At 50.4% G+C, this 19,097-nt stretch overlaps 2 long non-coding RNA genes across 3 annotated transcripts; one reads left to right on the top strand and one right to left on the bottom strand.

Annotated features, from left to right (window-relative positions):
• Window positions 1-85: 85 nt before the first annotated feature.
• Window positions 86-11,382, bottom strand: LOC112660263 (uncharacterized). Of its 2 annotated transcripts, none has more exons than XR_003136809.3 (3): window positions 11,019-11,382; window positions 3,872-4,054; window positions 86-445 (listed from the first exon to the last, which is right to left on the bottom strand). It is a non-coding gene; the product is annotated as an uncharacterized LOC112660263 (long non-coding RNA). The 2 variants fall into 2 exon arrangements; XR_003136808.3 differs by having other exon boundaries at window positions 3,922-4,054; window positions 11,019-11,381.
• LOC118353948 (uncharacterized) lies at window positions 10,677-12,737 on the top strand. The gene is made up of 2 exons (XR_004813674.2): window positions 10,677-12,022; window positions 12,108-12,737. It is a non-coding gene; the product is annotated as an uncharacterized LOC118353948 (long non-coding RNA).
• Window positions 12,738-19,097: the final 6,360 nt, after the last annotated feature.

Raw genomic sequence — 19,097 nt, forward strand, 5'->3', positions numbered from 1 at the left:
GCCCTTCCCGGAGATGCAGTCTTTCCCCCTCTTGCTCTGCTGTGCCAGGCATGGGTCTTGGTTTCAATTGCACTGAGTGGCTCTCTACTACAAAATCAGCCTTTTTAATGCCCTCCCCACTTTCTTGGCAGAGGGTGCGGCAACCGCATAAAAATAAGGCCTCTTGTTCGTGAAGAGCTGGCTGTGGGTGTCTGTTCCCAGCTTCTGACCTCTGGGCGCTCACCGGCCTTGTTTACACTGGATCCCGGGAGCAGGGCTGGCCGAGGCCCCACGTCCCCAGACAGAAGCTCCGCAGAGTGACCGTGAGGTAGGCCTCTTACCAACAGAGGGCTTCCTGCTGGGTCCTGAGCAGCGGTCAACGTGCCAGGCGCCTTCTGCCGCTCGCAGCACTTGGCCCTCACCAAAGGCCTCATGCAGGGCCCTGCACACAACCGGCACCCAGCTCCTGGTGAACGACAGGATGAGAGAGAGAAATGAAGAACTTTTCAAACAGATAATTCAGGACCACTCTGGTTCAACTTAGCTGTTCTGGTGTTTTCTACATTATAAACAATTTCAAACAAATACAAGAGTCAAGAAAATAGTACATAGAACCCTGTGTGACCATCACCAACCTCAACCCGTGGCCAATCCTGCTGCATTTACAGCCCCACGCACAATCCCCCAACTGGATTTTTATTTTTTAAATATTTTATTTATTCATGAGAGACAGAGAGAGAGGCAGAGACCCAGGCAGAGGGAGAAGCAGGCTCCATGCAGGGAGCCCGACGTGGGACTAGATCCCTGAACTCCAGGATCACGCCCTGAGACAAAAGCAGAGCTTAACCGCTGAGCCATCCAGGTGTCCCAACCCTACCTGGATTTTTATGATCTTTTTTTAGGGTTTTTCATCTTTTTATTTTTTTAAAGATTTTTTTCTTCTTTTTTTTTTAAATGGGGGTATAACTGTCATACAACATTATGAGTTTCAGGTGTACCATAAGATGCTTTGATATTTGTATCACCCAACTGGATTTTTATAAGGAAATCACATCATCCTAAAATATGTCATTGTATATCTTTAAAAAGTAAAGACTCAAAAAAAATCACACCTTTAGTATGTCTAAAAAATTTACACTTAATGTCTTCAAATATCTAGCCAGTGTTCAATTTACCGCGATTTTCTCTATTTTATTTTTATGTCTTCATTTTGCTTGAATCGGGATCCAAGTGATATCAGCTTTTTGCTTAAATGCATCCTAAATTTCTAGTTATACAGTATTTTGGGAAGCAAATTATTCATGGTAGCAGATTTATATTTACTAAATTTCACTTTCCAAATGAAAATGTTTTTTAAGATTTTGCACTTTGTATCTCCTTCTCTGTCAGTTTTCCTGGACGTCTAGGACTTTTTGGGAATTAGAAACTTATTTTTTTCTGACTTCAGCATATTACCAGAGATTTTTCTAAACACGGGGCTAGAAATACTAGATACATGAAAACAAAAAGAGATCTTTAAGTGACTGTTTACACGTTGAGAAATATCCGTTACAGAATAGTTTCAAGAGTATCTGAAGACTCTGACAACCTTTAGCATTTTTGACTTGGTAGGAAAAAAAACTTCTCGGGAAGGTTTCATCATTTTCGGGGTAAGGTCTCGATGAAAACTCCTCCAAACATTTCAGAAGTGGGAACCAGAGTCTCCTCTTTTAGAAATAGCAGGCAGAGGCGTCTGGGTGGCTCAGGTGGTTGAGCCTCCAACTCTTGAATTTGGCCCGGGGGTCATGATCTCTGGGTCCAGGAATCCTGCCCCATGCTGGGCTCCCTGCTGAGTGGGGACCCTGCTTGAGATGCTCTCTCTCCCTCTCCCTCTGCCCCTTCCCTTACTCACCCCCTCTCTCTCACAAATAAATCAATCAATCTCATAAATTAAATAAATCTCTTAAATAAATAAATAAAGGGCAGAGCCTCTTGCTGAACATTAAAATATTACCCGGTACAATTAAATTCACGGGGGCTGTTGATTATGGACCTCTCACCAATGAATTCCCAATTCTCCTCAAATTAGAAATATATGCATTTTCTGGACATGCCTACCACTCTTCCTTTGAAGGTGGTTGTGTGTGTGTGTGTGTGTGTGTGTTCACCTATACCCTCTCATAGAATGTGATTTATGGATTTCTTGCCCATTTACTACCTGTAAATCATCAAGAGTTTTATGTCCCAAGCAGTCAGCAGTTGGTTATAAAATCAACAGAGAGTTGTACTAAATAAACCTTTACTGGATGGCTCTTAAGAATTGATGACAAATCAGAACGTGAAGACAACTCCACGGGAATGATTCTCACCTGCCTCTGGGATACCACAAAGGTCTCAGATATGGGAATTTTATTTGTCTTGAGCTTTTAAGAAGATTAATAACCAGATGAACTGGGAAGGAAATCAGTGCTCTGGGTTCCAGAAATTTTCTTCTGAAACAAAGAATTTGTCCTCCAGCACAAAACTTACACATGTGTAAATCATAGACACAAATATGTGTGCTGGAGTCTGCTGACACACAAGGGGCTGAAAATAAAGCTTATGTAAGAAGTCCGAGATCTTCCTGTTTGAATCCTTACATTTATTACTTTAATAAATTCTTAAAAAAGGAATGTGTGTGTGCGTACACTTTTTAAATATATATATTTTGGTGAGTAATGTAAGAACTGGTAATAATCATTTCTGAGGCAGAGGATGGGAGACTCATTTTTCACTTTAGTCCAGGCTAATTAATGATTTTAAAAATTTTATTGTTCATTTCCTACCTGCTCATAAAATTATTTTTGGGGCATCCCGGGTGGCTCAGAGGTTTAGCACCTGCCTTTGGCCCAGGGCGTGACCCTGGAGACCCGGGATCGAGTCCCGCATCGGGCTCCCTGCATGGAGCCTGCTTCTCCCTCTGCCTGTGTCTCTGCCTCTCTCTCTCTCTGTGTGTCTCTTATGAATAAATAAATAAAATCTTTAAAAAAATTATTTTTTGAATAGAGGAAGAAGAGAAGCAAATGATCTCTCTCCATGTGCTGTTACTGTTAATGTCACCTTCTTGAGGCCCCGGCGAAATGGTTTCCATTGTCACTGCTGCTTACACGTCGACAGACAAGCACACAGGCGCGCAGATGTAGACGTGGTGTGTTTACGTGCCCGTGGGCACAAGCGCGCTGTGCTATGAGCAGCACCTTTACGCGGACACACACGTAAGGTCCCGGGAGAGAGGACAGAGTGCTCATCATCTGTCGCTCCCCCCCGTGCATGGATTCTTCACACGTACACGCTGTTGCTGCAGCCCCCTGTGGCTCATGCTCGGTGTGAGGCCAACCCGGGTCGGTGTCAGTGGCAGAGCCACGAGTCAGACTCCGGGGGTTCGTCGATCACTCCCTCATCCAGCCCCCCCGCACACCTTGGGAAAACTGCTCACCGCAGCAGCAGCTCGTTTTCCTCCGTACCTTCAGAGGTGGACCCAAGGGTGCACTGGCTGGCTCCTCCCCAGAAGAGCTACAGGATGAGTGATGCAGCATTTGCCACCCTTCGTACCCTTCGGCCCTCTGGGTGCTGTGCAAGGACGTCGGCGCCCACTGCGGCCCCCGGGGCTCTGGCTCTGGTCCCTCCGAGACCCTCCCACTGTCCCCCCGGGGCTCTTCCTCCTGGGCCTCTGGGACTGGCCTGACCCCACATCAGCCAGGAAGGATGCCACCACCCCCCAACAGTCTGAACAGGAGCCACAAAAACATGTGCAGATTTTTCCAGAAGGCAGAAAGACGGCAAAGGGCTCCATCTACCAAGCTCCAAAGAGAACAGATTTAGACTAGCGTGTGTCTGTGTCTCGTTTGGCCCCTTGGAGGCCGTAGCGACTCACCGGCGGGGTCCCCTTTCTGGTCCCTGGGCTCAAGTGACGCCCTGACTGACCTCCCGGATCACTCCATGGTTCTCAAAGTCTTCGACTCGCGTACTTGGCCGGCATTCCCTCCACACTGAACAGAGTGAGTCTGTCACTTCAAGGGAAGTCACTGACGCTGTGTTGCCCACGATGACATCCAACCTGTGAAGTGAAAATCGGAATTTCCTGAAAACTTGTATTTGTCATCACGAGCTTGACAACTCCCCCAAAAGTGGGCTTTATTTTTGAGATCGAAGTGGCACTTAAAAATGTGATTTTTAAAAAAATGTTATATAATGAAATGTGTCAACATTTGAAAGGTCTGTATAAGTCCGTGAACAAATATTTTCCACATGAGCACTAGGTGATTTTACGAAACCGCACGCACATAAAACACGTGTTCAATGTGCTAGATGGACCAATGGATTTTAATGGAACAGAGTACAAAATAGTCACGGATGCAATTTCAGATTCCACACTGCAACTAGCCGTTAAGAAACTGCCACGTGAGTTTCGGGATGGTATCAAAGAACAGTATCTATGATTATCTAAAAAGGTTTAAAAACATTTCTCCATTTTCCAACTCACACATCTGTGTGAAACCAGATTCTCTTCATATAATTCAACCAGAACAACACACTGCAACAGAGTCAATGCAGAAGCAGATATGAGAATTTGGCTGTCTTCTGTTAGATTTGGTTTTTTTTTTTTAATTTGCAAAATTGGAAAGAAATATCACTCTTCTCATCCTTTTTCTCCACATTGGAAAAAAATATGTTATTAACACATAAAGGGGATATAATTGCAATTTTATTTATATTTTATTTTCTCTATTTTTTAAAAGTTTGTTTTTTGTTTATTTAAGTAATCGCTACACCCAACTTGGGACTTGACCTTGTGATCCCAAGATCAATCAAGAGTTGCATGCTTTTCCAACTGAGCCAGCCAAGTGCCCCTGAAATTTTTATCTTTATGTTTTAATTTTTTTTGAAGGTCTTGGATCTATTTTAATTCTTTTCCAGGTTTATTGAGGTATAACTAACATGTAAAATTAGAAGATTTTAAACTGTATAATGTGATGGTTTGATATAGATACTATAATTTTTTAATGAATAAACAAATGAATATTTAATCTTTGTTTTAGTTTCTAATAAGGTAAGTCTTAATAGATACCACATAAACAAAAATTCTTTGGGTTTCTTAATATATTTCAAGAGCATAAACAATCTCCAAGAGCTAATGTGTTGAGAACGGCCAGCCTGTATTATTAGAGGCAAAAAAGCCCCAGTGGCAGTGAGCCCACCTAGGAGGTCCTAGCCTCCTTTGCAGTGAAGTTTGAGCATGCAGTTCTGGCCAACTGGATACAAGTGCAAGTTTTGGCACAGGGGTTCCAGAAAGACCACCTGGAACATACATAGGTAGGGGAATTCCTTTTTTGACTCCCTGCTTTTCGTCATTCTGAAGGACCACACCTTGTACGTAGTCACAGGACACCCAGCAGCCAGCTCGGACCACGAGAGGACTCTGGGAATAGAAGCCACAAAGATGGAGCAGGAAGACAGGATAGGTTGGGTCCTCGATGATGTGATGCTGCCTGCTTGTGCAGACTTCTTTCAAATCAAAGAGAAGAAAAGTTTTAAATCTTGTTTAAGCCACCATGATTTTGATTTTTCTGTTACATGTAGGGAAACCTAATTTGTTTCCTCCAAGTGTGACCGTGTGTTAACATTAGGCACAAAGGACCCGTCTTTAGGTGTTTATATAACTATGTCTTATGTACTTTTATGATTGGTTTCACTCCCACGTCAACCACTATGTTAAGGTATGACACTGGGACACCCGGGGGGCTCAGCGGTTGAGCGTCTGCCTTTGGCCCAGAGCGTGATCCTGGAGCTCCGGGATCGAGTCCCGTGTCGGGCTCCCTGCAGGGAGCCTGCTTCTCCCTCTGCCTGTGTCTCTGCCTCTCTCTCTCTGTCTCTCATGACTAAATAAGTAAAATTTTAAAAAAAGGTATGACACTGAGAAAACATTATTCAGGGTCAGCATTACAGGCACTCAGAAATTTGTTCAACTCTTTAAACAACAAACCGTCAACTCAGGAGGCTCATCCTACTGGCAGGCGGTGAGCTGGGCCCTGGGTACACCTGCCCTCGGAGCCACCTTGCTCCAGGAACCAGCATGACCCTTGTAGCTCTGCTGCGGGCTCCACGTTAAGGTAACAGACTATCCTCAGTGTAGAGACAGGAGCACACAGCTTGTCACTTCGTTGGTATTTCTGGGGCAGGACTTAAATTTCATTGTCACCCTCACTCATTGAACCAGAATGGCCCAAATAAACAAAGAGGCTTCTCTCTCCCTTCTTCTTAATGTTGATGGGTTGACAAATCTCATTTCCATGATCAGCCACGTCAGTTATCCAGCGCTCTCTCAATACAGTAACTGACCTGATGGGAACGCACAGCTGGAGAAGGCCAATGAACCCCATCCACAGAACCACCTGTTACTAAAATCTTCTAAGCAAAAGTAACTTCTCATGAACCTCCTCCTTCCTGTTATGCAGAGTCTATAAGCATTGACTGGGAGCATCACAGGTGGGGACTAGGTGAAGGAGAGATGGACAAAAGCCTTACTCGTAAAGGCTGGCAGATTCCAGAAGGGGCAATGTGTCTGGAGTAACCAAGTTTCTCCCAGGCTCCTCGGGTCTGGGGTGGATTCAGGCCAGAACTGACCGCTACACAGCCTGCCGAGGATTAAACGTGATGATAATGTTGATCAAAAACACAAAGTCAAAAAATAAAAAAATAAAAATAAAAATAAAAAAACACAAAGTCTGGGGGCACCTGGGTGGCTCAGTCAGTGAAGCGTCTGCCTTTGGCTCAGGTCATGATCCTGGGGTCCTGGGATGGAGCCCCACATGGAGCTCCCTGCTTGGTGGGGAGCCTGCTTCTCCCTCTCCTGTTCCCCCTGCCTGTGCTCTATTAAACAAACAAACAAACAAACAAACAAACAAACAAACATATATCTTGATAGGGAGAGAAAGAAGCAGACTCCCTGCCGAGCAGGAGTCATCCCAGGACCTTGAGATCATGACCCGAGTGGAAGGTAGATGTTCAGTCGACTGGACCACCCAGGCGCCCATGAATAAAATCTTTTAAAAAAAAGCCCTCCAAAGTCTGCAGACTTGAGATTAGTAAGTCATGCTCCCGCGACAGGGCAAGGGGGGTCAAGTACGAGCACAGGTGGGATATCAGTGCTGGCGCTGGCGCTGTTAGCTAGGTGACGTCGGGCAAGCTGCTTAACCTCACCGAGCATAAGACGTAGTTACGTACATTTTCTCCAGGGATGCCGTTCGCTCTAGCAGGGGGACACCCATAGGCCAAATGTGCTAACACAGACCGAGAGACAACTTTTCCGTTAATTTTGCCCTACCAGAGTCTATCACTCAGAAGTAGATTTGTTTACATGTAACTAAAACCCCCAAATGACATTAACTCAAACAAGAGAAGTTTCTTCCTCTCTTCCCTATAAAAAGCTCAGACGTCGGTCGTACAGGGCTGATCCCGATGCTCAGGGACCCGGACTCCTGTCTTTGTGGCATCTTTAGTTGGCACCCTGCTTCCCTCCTCGAAGTCCTCTCATGGTCCACGGTGGCTGCGGACGCGTGGCGTTATGGCCACACGCCAGGAGGCGGAAGGAAGGAGGAGAAGACGGAGAGAAGGACACAAATCGCACCCGATTCGATCCTCGTAGACAGAGCCTTCCTGGAAGTTCCGTGCTGTACTTCCACTTCCTCCTCGCTGGCCAGATGTGGTCCATGGCTTTACCGAGCTGCAAAGGGATCCTGGGACACAGAGTTGTTTTTTGTTCCTGCTGCTTCATTACCGGGGACGGGGTGGCATCGATCCCGGGGCGTCCCCAGCAGCCTCTCCCATCCTTGGTTCTCTCCCTCTTGCTCAGTCTACATTCAACTGTCTGCTCAAGAATGTGGAACTTTTCAGAAAATGTGTGTTTTGAATCCCTCTGCTGAACCAGAAATACTAACTTTGGAATGTCAAGTCCGAGTCCACGGGCCAGAGGCAAGGTTTCAGCCAAAGACGCCGGCCTGGCAGTTCCCCGGCGGCAGGTGCAGTCGGCGGCGGCAGCTCCAGCGGTTCCCGAGCGCCCGGCGGGCGAGGCAGGCCAGCCTCCCACCGGGCCGCCGAACCGGGACCTCGGGGCGCCACACGCGGGTCTCATTTCTCTGCGTTTTTGTCGGGTTGTCATGTCCCCCATTCTCACATTTGAAGGACGTTAACGGTGACATGACCATCACAGGGCAGGATTTAATGATAGCGACATACTCAAAACCAAGTGCATTCATTCCAGAAGCTGGGATTTAATAACTTGAAGCGTTCAGAGGTTAACTTGTTCTCTGAGTTTTGGGGGGAAGGGGCGGTGGGGGGAGAAGGGGGAGGAACAGAGGAAGCCAGACGCCGCTGGGAGCTGCCATAACTTTTTGGGGGCATTAGTGCTATATTTAGTGCAATTAAGTTGCTAATTCAGTAAAAACTACTACAGTTCCCTTGTGGCCCGAAAGAGTAAAACGCAGCTGCTAACAGTGGCTGATTTATAACCTAGGCACCAGGGGAAATAAGCCAGATTCTTCTGAGGGCCTAAATCACTCAGCCAGGAGATCAAAACAGCATGCTTCCCCTGGGCAGAGCACCAGAGTTATGCAGCCTCCGAAGCCGGGCTTGACGAACCCCGTGTTTGCAGCCGGCCTAGACGCCTGCCTCTCCCTCAGCCCTCGGAAGGATGCAGGAAGTAAGAGGGAGTCTTCAAAGGCTCAGAGGTCAGTACCTACGCTCTCCTCAGCCCCAATCCCAACCCAAGGGAAACCATGACTCAAAAGGCAGAGAAGCATGTGGTTAGTCTGTGATCTCCCCTGCTGGCACGTTCAGGTCATTGAAGATGACACACGTGTATGGGCAGGGCCCATCGGAGGGGCTGAGAGACCACGCCACACTCCCCCCCCCCCCCCCCCCCGTGGCTGCCACTTACAGCAGAGCCTAATCCTGTGGCTCTCACGCAGGGCTGCATGTTAGAGCCACCTGAGCAGCCTGATGAGTCCCGATGCCCAGGCTGCCTCCCAGACCCAGTGAACCAGACTCTCTAGAGGAGGGCCCGAGATGTCAATGATGTTTAAAGTTCCCAGGTGACTCCAGCGTGCACCCAAGTTCAAGAACCAACGGTCCGACTCACAGAGACTTTGCTGTGAACAGTGTCCCCTGCAGCTACCCAGGGCAGAAGCTGCACAGACTTATGTCACAGCCCTTGGGGGGTGAGGTGCGGGGGGCGCGGAGAAGCCCAGAGACGTAGAGGACAGTAAACACACGAGTGTGCCTTAAGGCTCCCCGCCCACCCCCCCACAAAAGAACTGAAAAGGGAATCTGGAAACCACCAATCTGCCCAGGGGGCAAAAATGAAGGCACTGTATCATGTGGGATTCCTGGTTGGCTTACAGAACCCCCAATGTTACTTCTAATCTGCCCCAGTTCCTGAACTTCCTTTCTTGGCTATTTTTTAAAAAAAGATTTTATTTATTTATTCATGAGAAAGACACACACACATGGGGGGAGGGGCAGAGACACAGGCAGAGGGAGAAGCAGGCTCCCTGCAGGAAGCCCGACACAGGATTTGATCCCAGGACTCTGGAATCATGACCTGAGCCAAAGGTAGATGCTCAACCACTGAGCCCCCAGGTGCCCCCTCTTGGCTGTTTTCTAAGACTCGTATTTTCTGTAATTAAAACAGCAGCTCACACTCAGGTATGACGTCAGAGTCACAAAGCCCTTTTTCAATACCCATCACTCTTACCAGGGCACACAGCTCATCCAGACTCGGCCTCGGACCGCGGGGGCTGAACCCCTTCCTCTCAGACCCAGATGCCATTAGAAGCAGAGGACCGGTTGTCCTTGAGCTTCTAGACAGAGGGCTTTCATCTTTGTTTTCTGCTTTGAGCCGTCAATCCGTACGCAAAGACTTAGAAGAGGGAGTCTGCGGGTGAAATCAGCACCTGTGACATCGCAGCCTCCTCCTTGACAAACGTCTCCCTCGGGCAGGGGCCTCAGGCGGATGGCCCGCTGACCCCTCCCTGCCACCCAAACGCCCCACGTTTGGCACAAGGGGAACACTTGGTGTACTCAGGTGTGTGCAGAGGTGACTAACGCAGGGGCAAACTGTGCGAGGAGAAGGCTCTGGGAGCTGAGAGGAGGAGTGTGTGCAACGCTAAGTGGCTGCGAATCCGGTGGAGGCCCGGCCTCCATCTCCCCCCAGCTTGCAGCCCCCCCACCACGGGTGCCCTCGGGCTCACGCAGTCACCAGGTCCCTGGGCGGCATGCGGAGGAGCAGAGCCATCAGGGGCTGACGCCTGTAGCCGCAGCATTGGCTCCTCACTGGCTGAGCGACTTGGAATATAGCCCTGGAAAGTCCCCCTCGCCTGCTGAGCGCTGCTTAGCACACGCCCGAGGCCTTGACGGGAGCTTTGTCATATCAGGCGATGGTAATCCCGCACAGACCCCGGCCTGAGATGTCACCGCCTTCACCAGGGCAACCGGCAGAGGGACCTGGTCCCCTCCAGCTCCCACCCCCCCCATCTGATGGGTGCTCTGTCGACAGACCACAGTGTGTGTTTCATGGATCCAGTGATAACAGAACACTTTTAGTAGAATACAGGAAACTCTGAGATTTCATCTTTTTCTTTAAGGACATAGGACGGTGTCTAATAAGGTAGGTTCTGGAGTCAGAATGGGTTCCTTTTGCTCCATCATTCCGTTATGACCTTTGGCAAGTTCTTGCCTTCCGTAAGCCTCAGTTTCCACACTTGTGAGATGGAAGCGACACTACCACACAGCTCACAGAGACAGCTTATTGAGAGAGTCAGAGGATGTAATGTCCGGAACATCACTCACACCTGCTGACAACAGCTGATACCATTGGGCAGGCTTGGTGGCATCCCATCCCCATGAGCTGGGCCTGTGGCCCTGTGGCTCCCCATGGCACTTGCTGCCAACCTCAGTCCTGCTCAACCCCAGGGACTCCCGGAGAGCCCCATTTTCCAGGAGTTCCCATTCCAAAGTGTCCCCACCTGATGGAAAGTCCTTATGTCACTTCCTAGGGCAATCATCGCTCAAGAACATCGTCCAACAGTGGATCAACCTATCTCAACGTGCCCCATTAAATCACCTCTCCTTTCCAGTCGCTCCTGTGGGCAGACCGTGTCCGGTTTCAGCAGGGCTCACCTGCTTGTGCCAGGCCACGCATGCCATTCAAAATACCCAATATGGACACTTTCTCGAAACCAAGCGTGCCACCCCACAGCCTGTCAGGCTGCGCCACGCAAACCTGGAGGGGCGCCTGCACAAACTGGCAGCTCCTAGGCCTGATGGTAACTTGTACCCTGTGTGATGAACTATTTTGTGTTGACTCATGGCCTGATCCCCACCCACACCAATGTGACATCACCGTTTCCATAGTAAATAATAATCTTCAAATGGAATACAGCAGGAGCTGAACACAGAATACAGCCAAATGAGACAAACATGTTCCTCGAACAATGGATACAATGGTGCGGTATGGCCACAAGCCTATGCATTCATGTTCCAGATGACTTCCATATCTCAGCCTCTGGTGCTTCCATTCAACAAGGAGTGGGGAGGACTTGCGACTATGAAAACAATACCCCACAACCTCACATATCCTATGGGAGCATATATTTATATAGAGAGACATGACTCCCATTAGCTGTTAAGACTTATTCATGCGATCCTGCATCTGGAGCATGTGTTAATCCTCAACGTTTCAAAGTAAGCATGTGGACGTGAGTTCTCTACAGAATTTAAAATAGACCTTGGGATCTTGCTCTCGTTCACTGCCTGGAGCCCTCACGTAGCACCCGGGGTACGTTCTCTTCACAGCTGCCTACATTTTTACGCTGATGAATGCAAGCTCCTTAAGGGTAGGGGCCCTGCCGTGTAACAGAGAGCGTGATTTCCCGGAACTCAGCACGGGGCCTCATGGACAGGAGCAAGCGTGTACGTTTACTGCTAGAATGACAGAGCTGCCCAAGGGAGCAGAGAATCCATGTGATAGGTAATATCTGGGTACCTTTGAGGGCATTTTGTTCCTGGACTTTGTAAAAAGACGTTAACGCATCCCTCCGTTCTTGTCTCAGCAGCATGACATCACCTAGAGGTGATGGAAATGGAGAATCTCAGGCCCAGACCTCCTGAGTCAGAATTCCCATTTAAACAAGATCTAAATAAACAAACAAACAAACAAACAAAGATCTCCTGGTCATTCACAAGCATGTGACGTCGTGAGAGGCCCTAGCAGGTCTACACCACCTTCACGTCCAAGCTTGAGAGGGCTACGCACCTAAGATTCTGGTGTGTGTGGAGGGGCGGGGGAGAGAAGCCAATAATAACATTTATCGAGTTCGGGAGGAACCTAGGAGGGAGGTACTATCGTGATTCCATTTCACCAGCTGGCACCGTGTGGAGACGGACTCAAACGTACAGAGGGTACGCTCAGAAGGCATCATGTTACGAGCCCCAGGAACCGGGGAAATCTGCTATTCCAGTAACACCTTGGAAGAATTCCAACTTACACCAGATAGCAGCTTCTGACATGAAGCATTTACATACGGACAGGACTTAGGGCGGCCCATATTCCCTACCTCACATGAGTAATATGTGCTTATTGGGAAACAATTGGAAAATACAGATAAGCAAAAAGAAGTAAAAACCACCCAATGATGACAACATAGCTATTATTTTAATAAATATTGTTCCATATGTCACTAATATTTGAGCATTTATATGCATATGTATATACAGTCATACTTTTAAAAAATATTAATTTACTTGAGAGAGAGAGAGAGCATGCGTATATGCGTGAGCAGGGGAAGGGCCAGAGGGAGAGAGGCTGACTCCCCACTGAGCAATGGAGCCCAACGTGGGGCTTGATCCCAGGGCCCTGAGGTCATGACCTGAACTGAAACTGAGCGTATTCTTAACTGACCAGTCCACCCGGGTGCCCCTATTTGTACATGTTTTTAAGAAAAAAAGGAATCATAGTATCCACACTATTGGCGACTATCCCTATTTTATTTTATTTCATTTTATTTTATTTTATTTTATTTATTTGTTTGTTTATTTTAAAATATTTTTAAAAAGATTTTACTTATTTATTCATGAGAGGCAGAGAGAGAGAGAGAGGCAGAGACACAGGCAGAGGGAGAAGCAGGCTCCATGCAGAGAGCCCGACATGGGACTTGATCCCGGGACTCCAGGGTCACACCCTGAGCTGAAGGCGGCGCTAAACCGCTGAGCCCCCCAGGCTGCCCTATCCCTATTTTAAAATACCTTTAGAAGTTCAGATCTCTCCATCTCTCACCATCGCCCCTTGTCTGCATGTGTTTTTAATTCCCCCCATTCTTGAAGGATTAGCTCAAGGTTCCCGTCCTCCAAAAAGCCCCCCTAGACCACCCAGACCATGGTGGCAGTGATGCTCAGGGACGCTGCCAGCCGGGCCCCGGCTGCCTACGTGTCAGTGTAACGCGCATTCCTGGGCCACCGCAGCCCAGAGCAGGGTCTGGATGTACTCAGGGGACACTGACATCCAGCTTCTGCTCCTGGAAACGCTGCGGCCACAGCACGCCTCTTCCTGTAGGTTCGAGGGCTCCCTTGAATGCCCCACACTTGCGTCCTGTGTGTCCCGTCCTCGCCATGCGGGCTGCTCCCTGCACTAACTTGTCTGCTGCGTTCCCCTCCTCGCCGGCCGCAGCGGACGTCAGCTCGCAGCGGAGCCGGACCAGAATCAACACGTGCCATCGCCAACATTGTGTTTCTGATCCCCTCCGTGGCATCTCCAGAGCCTCGCCCAAATGCTGCCGCGCTTGCACTGGATGTGGCCGCCCGCCTGCCTGGCTCGGATGGCTGTCCCAAGCACCCGGAGCAGGCCCTTTGCACCTGCCTCTTACTCCATCGTTAGGGCACAAGACAGAGCAAGCCCTCCGCTGGGATCCCCTCAAGTCTCTGCTGGACTGGGTAGAGGCTGCCCCATGCCTTTGGGGAGCTGCACCCCAAGTCCGGCCGAGTGACCTGCACCTGGCCGTGCCCAGGTGGTCTCTGTCCACTCATTGCGCACCTGTTTCTGGCACCTCCTGTGGTGCCCAGCCCTGGTCACTGCCTGGGAAGTTCAGGGTGCCCGGCTCCCCCTGCGGCTTGGCATCGCCATCTCCCCTCGAGGCTGCTGCCTCCTGGCCTCTCTCACGCCTGGGTGTCAGCCTGCACCTGCGCTCTGGGGTCCTTGCTGTAATTAGCCTCCCCTTTCTACCAACCTGCGGGGTAGATAAGCGAGCGTGGGACCAACTGGCTGTCCCAGCTGGGCTTTGAATTTGGGCTCCAGCACTTGCCAGCCTGCGTCAGTGTCTCTGCCTCTCGGTGATTTTTTCTTGTCGTTTGAAAGAAACCCTCAAAACTCCACTGGACAGCTGAGAGTTGAACAGAGTCGCCCACGGGAGAGGCGTAGAGCAGCGCCCAGAAGCCCCGAGTATGTAATGAACTCGAGCGTGGAGACCTCCCGTCCCCTGAGCACTTGGCCTGTGCCAGATACACCGGGGCCGGCGGGGGGGTGGTGCGGGGGGGTGATTAAGGCCACTGGTAAGAAACGAGGCAGCTGTCCCGTGCCGCCTACAGAGAACATGGGCCGCCGTGGGCGCACGGAGGGGTCTGCGACTCAGGGGCACTGCACCCTGGTCTCCTGGGCCCTGGCCACCCCCGTCACACCAGGTCCTCATCTGGGGGACATCTCTGTCCAGCACCACAGACACCCAGCTACTTGCAGGGTGAGCTTCCGGCCAGCACAAGGTGAATCTTGGAACCTTGGAAAAAAGTGTCTTTTTTCCATAAAGCAGTCATTTAAGCTCCAAGAACCTGGGAACCAACTGAGAAACATTATAAACATTATGATCCAACGGCCTCAGAAGCAGATGATCCAGTTCCAGACGTACAGACTCCAGCCTGACGTATGGCTCCTGCAGACCTGTGCACATTCCAGGCCAGAAACCAAGAGGGGAGCCCGCGGGGAGGAAGGCCCACTCGGGGGAGCAGCCTGGGCCCCCCGGGGCACGTGGGACTGGTCAGGGCTCCCTGGCACTCATGAGCCTTCTACACCGGAGCCCACCGAAGTGCCCGCGGCTGCCAGCCCCGCCGCTCCGCTCTCACCTTGGCCACCCATCTACGTACCGCCAAGGGTCTCATGTCATGTCATAACCATAAGTGTTAGGTGGACATTTCAGCCCATTTTCAAGGGACAGATGTATGTAACCAACGCCCCGCTGGAGGAGCCCAGGTACAGAAACGGAGCAGCAGGGGCGGTGTGGGGCCTGCGGGCGATGGGTGACAGCGGCTCGCACTCCCTCTGGGCGCCCGGCCTTCAGGGAGGGCTGCTCCTAGAGCCCCAAGGCTTCGGGAACAGCTGCCGCACAGGAGGCAGGGATGCAGAGATGCAGAGATGCAGGGAGGCAGGGATGCAGGGATGCAGGGATGCAGGAAGGCAGGGATGCAGCAGGCAAGCATTTTCACGGGCCAGCTACGTAATCTGCACGAGAGCAGAATGAGAACGTGCGGCTCCTTACCCAACAATTACGGAGACGTTCAAGATGGTGATGGCAGCGCAGCAGACCACAGGCCGGGCTCCTCCTAGTAGGAGCCCCGGTGGGGCATGAGGCCCTGGGGCACCGCACATGTCACACACCTGTGTCAGCAGCCCTGCGTTTTAGGTCACAACATCAAATCCAAGGAATGGCACATTCCTTCATTTCTCCAAAATAAAACTTTGCATCCATAAAATTTGGGTGTTTCCTCCCCCAAGCCTGGGAGCCTATGAGAAACCTGGACTTGTGTGGTGCTTCCCAATGGCAGGGTGGGAAGGGAGGCCGTGTCCTCGGGCCCGGACGGCTTTCCTCTTTGCCACTGCTCCTTTGGCTACGTGAAGCCACGCTGACCCAGCTCCTCACCATCTGTCTTCTGGGCACTCCTGGTGGCTCAGAGAGGCACCTACTACAGACGGGCGACCACCTGCTACCCACGCTCTGCCTCCCCTTCCCTGGCCCTCCTACCCCTGCCAGTCTGGGATTGCATAGAGCCCTTTCTCAGGGTCTAGCTGCTTCCACCTGGTTGAGGCATGGCCCTTGACCCTCTCCTCTGAGATGTTTCCAGATTAAGGCCCCTCAGAGAGTCTTCAGGAATACACTGCTGCCACCTTGCCCGAGGTGGGAAGAGGGGAAGCAGACGCCTACCTCCATGAGGCAAGTGTTTTATATTCTCACCCTGTTGGCTTCAGAAATGTTGTGATGAGATGTGGGCCTCCTAGCTTCTGAGTCTCCACGTCCCTTCACCCTTTGCATCCATAGAGGACTGAGGGCGCCCGATGGGAGGTGAGGAGGGGTGAGCGGGGGAGTAGATGCAGCGGGACGAGGGGGAGACCTTACTGAATTCTGAGTCCCTTGCTTCTGTTGCTCTGACCTTAATTTTCCCATTGGTAGGATGGGTGGTGGCGCCTGCCTCCCGGGACGGTGGGGATGAGGAGATTCAATGGAGCATGGACCAAGCCCCTCTCCACTGTTAGCTCTCTCTCCTCCCGTCTTCTAACCTCAAAGCAACCCCAAGCCAGAGGAAATCAAGGAGTTATATAGATTTGGAAAACTATCTCAAGGTGTTCAAAGCAACCTGTTGAGTGAAAAGGCAGAGGACAAACCAGCCTGCCTGATTCCATTCCTGTAACGCTGCACACATATCCATTTGCACCAGAAATGTTTGGAAGGATATTCATCAAAATGTTAATAGTGGTTTTCTTTGGGTGCTAGGACAGCAAGTGATTATTACCTTGTTATTCACTCGTGTATGAATTGTCTTAATTTTTTGCAATGAATATGTCTTTTTTTGGGGGGGGGGAAGACTTTCAAGTGTCACAACACAGCTATCTAGGATCAGAGGAGTTAGTCTAGAAGATTTCTAAAGGTGAATGCATGACATTGTCTACATGAAGTCCCAGGGCAAAGATATGAGCATAAAACGTAAGCTCCAAAAATTGCTGCCCTCAGTATGACCTTGTCCGGCCTCTTTGAGAATCGCTTGGCAATATCAAGCCATACCGACAATCGCTATCCTCTGTGAGCCAATAATTCCACTTCTTGCTGGGTCCCCTGCAGAAACTCTCACGCACGAGCACGAAGAGATACTGAAGGGGTATCGACCACAGCCTTGGAAGCAAGAGTGGAAACTAGAAAGAATGCAAACATCCGTGGTCTGAGTCCGTGTTGGCTGCTATAACAAAATTCCCTTAAACTTGGTGGCTTATGAACAGCAGACATTTGTTTCTTACAGTGAAAGCCAACAGGCCTAAGGTGGTGGCTCCGGCAGATTTGGGATCTGGTGAGAGAAGGCATTTCACAGTTTTTATTTTTTTATTTTATTTTTATTTTTTTTCATTTCACAGTTTAGTGGCTAAAACTAGTCACGTGTCCCTGCAAGGAGTCCTCTTAAATGAGAATGGAGTGAAGTGTGTCTTTATGTTGCCATTATTCTTTAAAAGGGGTCACATGGAGCTTTGTCTAAACATGGGAAATCAGATTCCCCGCATGTTTTCAATCATTTTAAAAAATGGGTCAGAAAAGATCTTGTAATGATTTCTGGGTGACTTCAGTAAGCACACTGCACTCAGAAGCAGCAAACTGCTTGCCTGAGACGCCATTTCACCGTCCCAGACAGTGGCACCGTGCACTTCTGAAACTCATGTGGCAGAGCCGAGCCACCGTGGGAAATGGGTCTGGCTCCAAGTGTCTAATGCTTTCTCATGAGCTTGTGTCACTGTTCCTTCCCGCTATTGCCAAAAAGTAAAAGTCCACCTCCGCCTGCCCGTCTACCTCTGCCTCTGCCTAATCGTGCAGATTCACTCTTGGCTTTGTTTTTCATCACTCATTTGCATATGTTCAATTGTCACTAAGACATTCTGCAAATATCTGCAAGGCATTTTGCCCTGGAGGTGCTGAAATCCCTTGTCTCACAAATGTCACCTTCTGGCCTCATGCTCTGAGCGCATCAGCAGGGAGCTCCCTGTCCTGGGCATGTGGGCACCGCTCAGGGGCACGGGTCAGGCCAGCAGAGGAGCCCCTATGGGGACACTGGTGGGGAGGAGGCATACTGGAGGTCACCCAGCCAGTGAGCCTCCCCGCCTAGAGCCACAGGTCACTGTCACACTTCAGACCCCAAGTTCCATGTCTGTCTGCAGAGCTACCACTGCAAACCCAGAGCTCCTCCTCCCTCTCCCCCAGGCCCCAAGGGGACATGATCCGCCCCGCTGGAATCTGCCCCTCCCTGGCCCACGTCCAGGCTCTGCTCTTTGCATCTGCCTCTCGGCACTTGCTTCTTGGCTAGTGTCCCAGGCTCCAGTTCCTCCCACACCCAGTGCCCTCTGCCCTGGGCCTGCGGGGACCCGGCTGACTTCCCTCAGAACGGCAGCAGCTCCCCCTCCAGGACAAAGCAGGAAACGCGGTGGGCCCTGAGCCTTCTCCAGTGGGATCCAGACACGCGTGCCCCCACTCTGCCCTGCACAGACCTTCAATTCAAGCACGCCGGGACCGCGGGATCCGGGCTCCCAAACCCCAGCCGGGGAGCTTTAAGATCCAGGCTCTGTCCCAAGCCCGAGGGGAGACTCTACCGGGGAGCACCCAGAGATCCGCATCTGTGTCCGCGTCTAACCGGAGAGTCCGATGGTCGACAAGATCGGGGAGTCGTCTCTCCCCGTTCCGAGGACACGCACCCTGCCCCCCACGAGGCCTCCCCACCCCGGCCTTTCCTCGTTCTGAGAAGTACACACGTTTAAGGAAACGGCCAGAGCCTCTGCGAGAACAGCGGGCTGCAAAAGTCTTTCAGAACAAAGAATTAAGTATCTTTATAATTATATCCAGGCCTATATTTAGGCCGTGGCTCACATGGCCTCTTGAACTTCAAATAAATACCTAGTTTGTTCCTTGTTTAAACAGGTGTGGCAATATCGGGGGATACTAGACTTATCCAGGCAGGAAGGCAGCTCCCACAGCTGTCAGAAAGCACGCTGCCCTTTCATTCCTCACAAGAGGAAAAGCTAATTATACTGTCAT

Source organism: Canis lupus, chromosome 2, assembly GCF_003254725.2.
Source record: "Canis lupus dingo isolate Sandy chromosome 2, ASM325472v2, whole genome shotgun sequence".
Lineage (NCBI taxonomy): Eukaryota > Metazoa > Chordata > Mammalia > Carnivora > Canidae > Canis > Canis lupus.